Source organism: Neoarius graeffei, chromosome 22, assembly GCF_027579695.1.
Source record: "Neoarius graeffei isolate fNeoGra1 chromosome 22, fNeoGra1.pri, whole genome shotgun sequence".
Classification (NCBI taxonomy): domain Eukaryota; kingdom Metazoa; phylum Chordata; class Actinopteri; order Siluriformes; family Ariidae; genus Neoarius; species Neoarius graeffei.
In genome coordinates this window covers 44,309,278-44,316,894 of record NC_083590.1, presented here as the reverse complement: position 1 = coordinate 44,316,894, position 7,617 = coordinate 44,309,278, and positions in this window count along the sequence as shown.

The following is a 7,617-nucleotide window of genomic DNA, read 5'->3' as shown; positions in this document are numbered from 1 at the left end:
AGAACGAGAAGCAGGACATATCCACCTGGGGCCATTATTAAAAAATGTTCTGTTTCCGGTCCACCGGCCGGGTGAGTGCCGTTTGTGCGGGTGAAATTTTTTTTTTAACGCCGGTTTTTTGACATTTTTTTCGGGTTCGTAAATCTAAACTCGAACTTGACATTTACGCATTCCCAGGGCTTTCCACTAAAGCTCATACTGCCTCCGCCGAGTGCGCGCGCGCACACACCGCATGTCGGGGCCGCGGATGAGTTCCTCTCCCCTGATCAACGAAGTCTGCGGGGAATTTGTGGTTATTATCGGTACAAACAGCGCGAATCACAACTTAAATGAGTGTGGTTCAGTTTGACATTATTGTTAGTCCGTTAGATAAACATTTAATTTTATTAAAATCGAAAGTTAATATTTAGAGCCTGTGGGCTACAAAAATAGTCATTAAAGTAGCCGGCTGGACTTAATTGTGTAGCCGCAGCCGGTGCTTGTGGAAAGCCCTGTCGAATCAGCTCTGCGCATGCGCCGTGCGGCACAAAAAAAATGGCAGCCACCATGAAGGAAGGAGATCCGGAGTTTTCAAACATTTGCTTAAGTGTGAAATCGCAAAATGGTATTCTATCGAACAACAAAATAGTAAAGATTCAGAAAAACAAATAATTCAGTGATCATTTTAATAGTGTAATTTCATCTGAACTAGGCCTAACGGTCGATTTAGAACTACAAAAAGTCCATGTGTTGGACATTTTAAGTCCCTTTGTAAAAGTTTTGCAAATGTTGCAGTCAGCATTTAAAATGCTAACTTAAAGTTTTTGTACAAGTTTCAGTTGATTAAACTGTCATTTTATTAAATGTGTCTGCTTTTGTAATAAAAAAGTACTGAAAGAAAAAGCAAACACAGCATTGCGATTTCTTATCCATCCATATATAATAAAAAAAAAATAAAAAATAAAAATCCCTCCCTCCCGACTGAAAATTTTTTTGCTCACCCGGTGGACAGGAAATGGATTTTTTTTTTAAGGATGGCCTGGGACAAGGCAGACCAGAGCGTAACTTACACATTTACCTGCATTTACCAGCGGATTGAATTTGATGAGTAATGGTTTCAATCGTTTTCATATTTTGTGCGGTATAACAAAGTTACTGCCATTCGCTACAGCTTGCGTTGAACACTGCCAGAGCTAGCCGAAGCTCTGGTGAAAATAATAGCTCCCGTTTGCCAGATATTAAGTTAGCTTAAAGCTTGTGTAGTTAACGGTAACATAAAAGAAGAAACACAAACTTCTTTCTATTATCTCTGTAATTGGTATTTCAGGGACGTGTGAGGATAATATTCACGTGAGGGGCTGAAAAGGCTGAAGGTGAAGTGGTAAACTCTAAAACTTGTTAGCCTATGCTTTGGCCCATGCTTGAAGCCTTTTGTGACAAAATAAAAACTTGTGAACCCTGGTCATTTTTACACTCCACTGTTTTACACTGTTATTTATTGATTCATTAAAACGTAATGGTTTTGAGCCATCTAAAATAGAGAAAGCGGGCGTCTCGCATTTACTGCCCGGGCTCCATCCAATGACGACGGGGCGTCAATTTTTTTCAGCGCGAAATTAGAGAGAAGACAACAGGGAAGAGTGTGTCACGAAAGGCTTGCCGTGTGTTTAGACCAAAAGCCACTAAAGCTGTTGTGTAAATCGTTATGTTGATATTATTTTTAGTCGCTGCTGTAGCTTTTGTCACCATTCTAAGTCAGGTAGCCTACTCCTGGCCATTAAAGCTTTAGTAGTTTCTGGTGTGAACACATAGACCGTGAGCCAGGGCCTCAAAATATGGAAACAGTTACTGAAAAAGTGGAAAAGGCTACCATACCTTTTCTGAAAGCTTGGATTCTCAGCTTTTCAGTGATGTATGATGGCCATCTGACAAGAGTAGCTGTTCTGAGTTATCACACATAATGTAAACTAAGGTTGAGAAAATATTGCGTATAAATCAAGCAGAACACTGTATTCATTTTGTAATGTAAATTCCATGAAAGTTGGGACCTGATATAAATTATATGTGGTGGACATGTATTAAGGACCCTTTGAAATATCTCAAAATGCTGAATAACAACTTTTTCTAAAAATGTTTTATCTCAGACTTTCAACTCGACATGTCAGCAAATTAGAATCGTACACTACTGTTTTGTCTTTGAAAAAACGCCATGTCTGTTATCAGACTGAAAATCCCCCCTCCAAATCAGATAATATGGGTAAATGGTACATTTTCTGAATCCTCAGGGTCATGCCAGTATTTCAGTGTTTGGATTTTGTTTTTCTGGTGCTCCCTGGTGCCACAGAATTAAAAGACAAAGGATGACTTAGGCAGAAATGGAAGGAAAATGTGTGTGATTAAAAGTTTGAAGAGCTCCAGGGTTGGCTGTACTCATCTAAAATGCTCACAAAAGGATTTAAATGAAAGCTCAGATTAAAATGATGCCAAACATAACAAAATAAAATATTCCAATATGTCCAATATAGATTTCGGCAATATCAGTGTTCTGCTTGATTTATACACAATATTTTCTCAACCTTAGTTTACATTATGTGTGATAACTCAAAACAGCTACTCCTGTCAGATGGCTATCATACATCATTGAAAAGCTGAGACTCCAAGCTTTCAGAAAAGGTATGGTAGCCTATGCCACTTTTTCGGTAACGACCAACCCCTCTAGGTCACGGACTAACAGTAGAGAGTGGTTTACAGTTGATACTGATGTACCACTTGCACTAATACAAACATTATCCTTAGAATGAGTGTGTTAGGGGAAGAGGATGCTGCAGCTGTTAAGCTGGATGCAGGCATTAAATGCAGCTGGAAGTGGGCCTGGCTTAAGCTGGAGGGCAAGGTATCTGTGAAGGAACAAGAGGTGTCCTTTCATGTTGGGGATTTCTTTAAGAAAATTGACAGAGAGGGATTGGCCAGGTGTGTCCTCTGCCACAAGGACATAAATTATGCAAACAAGGGCAGCCATGCTTTGATTGCTCACGTCCAAACTGCGATACATCAGTGTACCGGAAGGATTTCCTCCGCACCACCAACGCCCGTCGCCCGACAATACCCCACCCCCGCGCGTGCGCACCCTTCTCACCTTTTCAACCCCTGACCCATTTTCATGCCTGTATCATGATTTGCTCCTGTTTTGCTGCATCTGGGCCAGGACGGCTTGCCATCATTGATGGAACAATGAATTCTGAATTATACCAGCAAATTCTAAAGGAAAATGTCAGGACATCTGTCCATGAACTGAATCTCAAGCAAGACAACGACCCTAAGCACACAAATTGTTCTACCAAAGAATGGTTAAAGAAGAATAAAGTTAATGTTTTTGAATGGCCAAGTCAAAGTCCTGACCTTAATCCAATCAAATTGTTGTGGAAGGACCTGAAGTGAGCAGTTCATGTGAGGAAACCCACCAACATCCCAGAGTTGAAGCTGTTCTGTACAGAGGAATGGGCTAAAATTCCTCCAAGCTGGTGTGCAGGACTGATCAACGGTTACTGTAAATGTTTACTTGCAGTTATTGCTGCACAAGGGGTTTACACCAGATACTGAAAGCAAAAGTTCATATACTTTTGCCACTCACAGATATGTAATATTGGATCATTTTACTCAATAAATAAATGACCAAGTATAATATTTTTGCCTTGTTTGTTTAACTGCGTTCTTCTTTATCTACTTGTAGGACTTGTGTGAAAACCTGATGATGTTTTAGGTCATATTTATGCAGAAATATAGAAAATTCTAAAGGGTTCACAAACTTTCAAGCACCACTGTACACTTAGGGACAACCTGGCATCAGACGTGGCACAGTTAGTTATTCTCAAACTGAATCCGAGCTGGAAGATTCATGAAAAGAGTCTGTCCTATAGTCCAGAAAGTGCTCCTTTCTGTTCCTTGTCTAAGGAGCAAGAGAATGCTATGTCTCTGGCTGCACCTGGGAGGTTTTTCCAAACTAACAATGTAACAACAGTTGATCAGAAGTGTTCAAGTCCAGCTTCAGCACCATCCAGAAAAGAACCTGGACTGGAGTCTCCCAGCCACATTCTTGGTGTTGAGAATTGTATCATGTCACTGATGGTCTCACCAGACAAAGAACTTCGCCCAGACTCCATGTGCTGCCTGAGCACAACCCGCATTGTGCTGCTTACAGAGATATATTTTCTCCAGTCAGCAGCTCTATGCCTGGGATAGTGCTGTCTACAGCCAGAAGTTGTTTTCCAGATCTGGGAAAGGTTTGGTGAGGTGCTGTAATGCGGCTGTGACTAACCAGATGCTCACGGATTTTCAATCAAATCAAGGCTTTAATGTGAGAAGGGTAATCCAAAGTCAATGTACAAAAGTCAAGCCAGGTCAAAACCAAGAATAACCAAAACAGAAACATGGGCAAGACAAATTGGTGTCAAAAACAGGCAGTAGTAAAAAAAAAAAAAAAAAACAGGAATCAAGAGATACAGGTGACCAAAACAAAAGGGCTAGGCAATTGGAAAAAAAACAGAAGGCAAAAAATAAGTCATACACAGAGAAACAAACCATACAAGAACCCTCAGTATGCTTACAAGGATCGAAAGGCAATACTTCGCAATGGACATGACAGACAAAGGGGTATAAATACAAACACAGACAAAAAGGTACAGGTGATTGTAACTAGAATTCGGGCGATGCACTTCTAAGAAGTGGTTCTGGCTTGGTTGAGAGAGTACATGTGATAGTAACTGGTGTGTAAGGGGGATTATGGGAAATGGAGTCCTGAGGGTTAAGGCAGATGGAGGGTGAGCCCAGAAGCGTGACAGTACCCCCCCAAGGAGTCTAAGGAGGCTGAGGGATGAGGACGACCACAACGACCACCACCCACGCTGCCGGGAACACTCCTGAGTGAGCCACCAGAACTGCTGCGGTGCTGGACAGAGGGCTGTCACCACGGATGACCTCTGGAACCACTGTCGCACAGACTACCGGGAGGGCTGGACACACGGCGCCTGGGACGGTCCCTAGGCCGAGGCGCAGTCTTCCCTGAATGATGCTGATGGAAATCCTCCACCAACCCCAGATCCAGGACATCCCAGAAATGCTCCTCGGGCCCATAGCCCTCCCAGTCCACTAGATACTGCAGAGTCCCTCCTCTCCTCCTGGAGTCCAGCAACTGATGGACAGCATACACTGGGACGCCTTCCATGTACACCAGAGGTGGGGGCACAACATCGGGTGTGGCCTTGTCCAACGGACCTGAGACAGCAGGTTTCAGGAGAGATACATGAAACGAGTTAGAAACACGGTAATGCACAGGCATATCTACTTTGTAAGTAACCTCATTGATTCTCTGGAGAATCTTAAATGGACCAATGTACTTGGGCAATAATTTTCTACTTCCCTCAGGAAACCTTAAGTCCCGGGTCAACAGCCACACTCAGTCCCCAGGGAGGTAGGTAAGTGTGTCACCTCTGTGATGATCTGCCAGCCTCTTGCGTCGGCGGAGGACATTCTCAATCCGCTGGTGCATCTGTTCCCAGACCTGCTCACTCCACTGCATCCAACTGTCAATGGCAGGATTGTCAGAGGGTGTGGCAGACCATGGCATTAATGGGGGTTGAAAACCCAGCATACATTGAAAACACATTAAACCAATAGCAGAGCTAATTAATGAATTTTAAGCCATTTCTGCCCAGGGTAAATATTTTGAACAATTAGCTTGATTATCGTGACAATAAATTCTCAAAAATGTTCCTAGTTCTTGGTTCACTCTTTTGCATTGACCATTTGACTGAGGATGGTAATAGTGAAGGCTACATCAGGGGGCAGAGCCTTTTCTTACAAAGCCCCACAGTTATAGAACAGCCTTCCAAGTAGTGTTTGGGAATCAGACACAGTCTTAGCATTTAAGTCTAGGCTGAAAACATATCTGTTTAGTCAAGCCTTTTGTTAATGGTGTTTGAGGTAAAGGAGTAGATCTGGAGGGTCCTCAGACATAGTGTTTTGGTAAACTGGGATGTATGGATGCTGTCAGTCCCCCACTCGCTTGCTCACTCGAGTTTGTTGATGGTGTAGTGGCTGGCTGCTTTATGTCCCGGGGCTCCCTCATACCTCTGTTACCTTCTGGCTCTCCCCTTTTAGTTATGCTGTCATAGTTAGTTTTACCAGAGTCCCTGCTTGTACTCAGCACAAAATGTATACCGTTCCTACTTATTCAGGTGACATTGGGCATACCTAACAACCTGTGCTGTCTCTCTCTCTCTCTCTCTCCCCCCCAAATCTGTCCCTCTGAGTTACATGTCAATCCTGAGCTCAAGATGCTGACCTCTTCTGCTCCTCAGACCTTCCTGATCCATCCTGATGCCCTATGCCTGGTTGGAGTCTCATCACATCGCTCCTGTGGAGGATGGCCCCATTTGGACAGTTGAAAGTCATACTTGGAAGACGCTCTGGACTCTTATAGTAATGCTTTTATGGCTGAGGACTACAGTTGACTTGCTAACTGGACTGGGTTGTCATGAACAACCCAGTCCAGGACTGCAGTTGTCATGAACAGTTTTGCACTTAAGTTTCCATCAATGAAGAGATATAACATCAACGAAACTGACTTCATGTTAAAACTGTTAATGTTATAGTCATGTTGTCGTTGCCCAAATGAGGATGGGTTCCCTTTTGAGTCTGGTTCCTCTCGAGGTTTCTTCTTCAATCATGTGAGGGAGTTTTTCCTTGCCACCGTCGCCACAGGCTTGCTCATTGGGGATAGATTAGGGATAAAATTAGCTCATGTTTTAAGTCATTTAAATTCTGTAAAGCTGCTTTGCGACAATGTTTATTGTTAAAAGCACTATACAAATAAACTTGACTTAATCGGACGTGAGACTTACATTAACTCCCAGTCTCTCAAAGAATGCTGTCCACACACGAGAGGTAAATTGAGGCCCTCAATCTGATACTATATCCTCAGGAACTGGGAACACACAGTTGAAAATAGCTTCAGCTGTCTCAAAAGCTGTAGGTAGGCTAATGAAGGGAATAAATCTAACTCCTCGTGAGAACCTATCAACAATGGTCAGAATGACTGTGTAGGTCTGTGAGGGTGGCAAACCAGTGACAAAGTATATAGCTAAATGTGACCATGTAGAGAAGGGACAGACAAGGGCATTAGTTTACCAGCAGCGAGAGTCTTGGGTGTTTTGCATTTAGAACAAGTGGTACATAAGGAAACAAACCTATGAATATCTGACAGCATATTCTCCCACCAATATCTGCCAGACAATAACTGGTGGGTATGTGTCTCCCCCGGGTGGCCAGAAGTTAAAGAGGAGTGAGCCCACGTAATTAATTTGTCCCTGCATTTGATAGGCACATACTTCTTTCCCATGGGGCACAGTTCAGGGGCAGGAATTCCTGATCAATTTCAAGGGCAGTTAATTCCTGATCAATTTCTTCATCTATTTCCCATCTAATGGGGGTGACCACAACTGACGGAGGTAACACATTGTCAACCTCAGTAGAGGACTTGGGACTGGGATATATATGTGAAAGGGCATCTGTTTTAGTATTATGGGAACTGGGACGATATGTCATGGAAAAATTGAAACGTGAGAAAAATAAGGACCACCG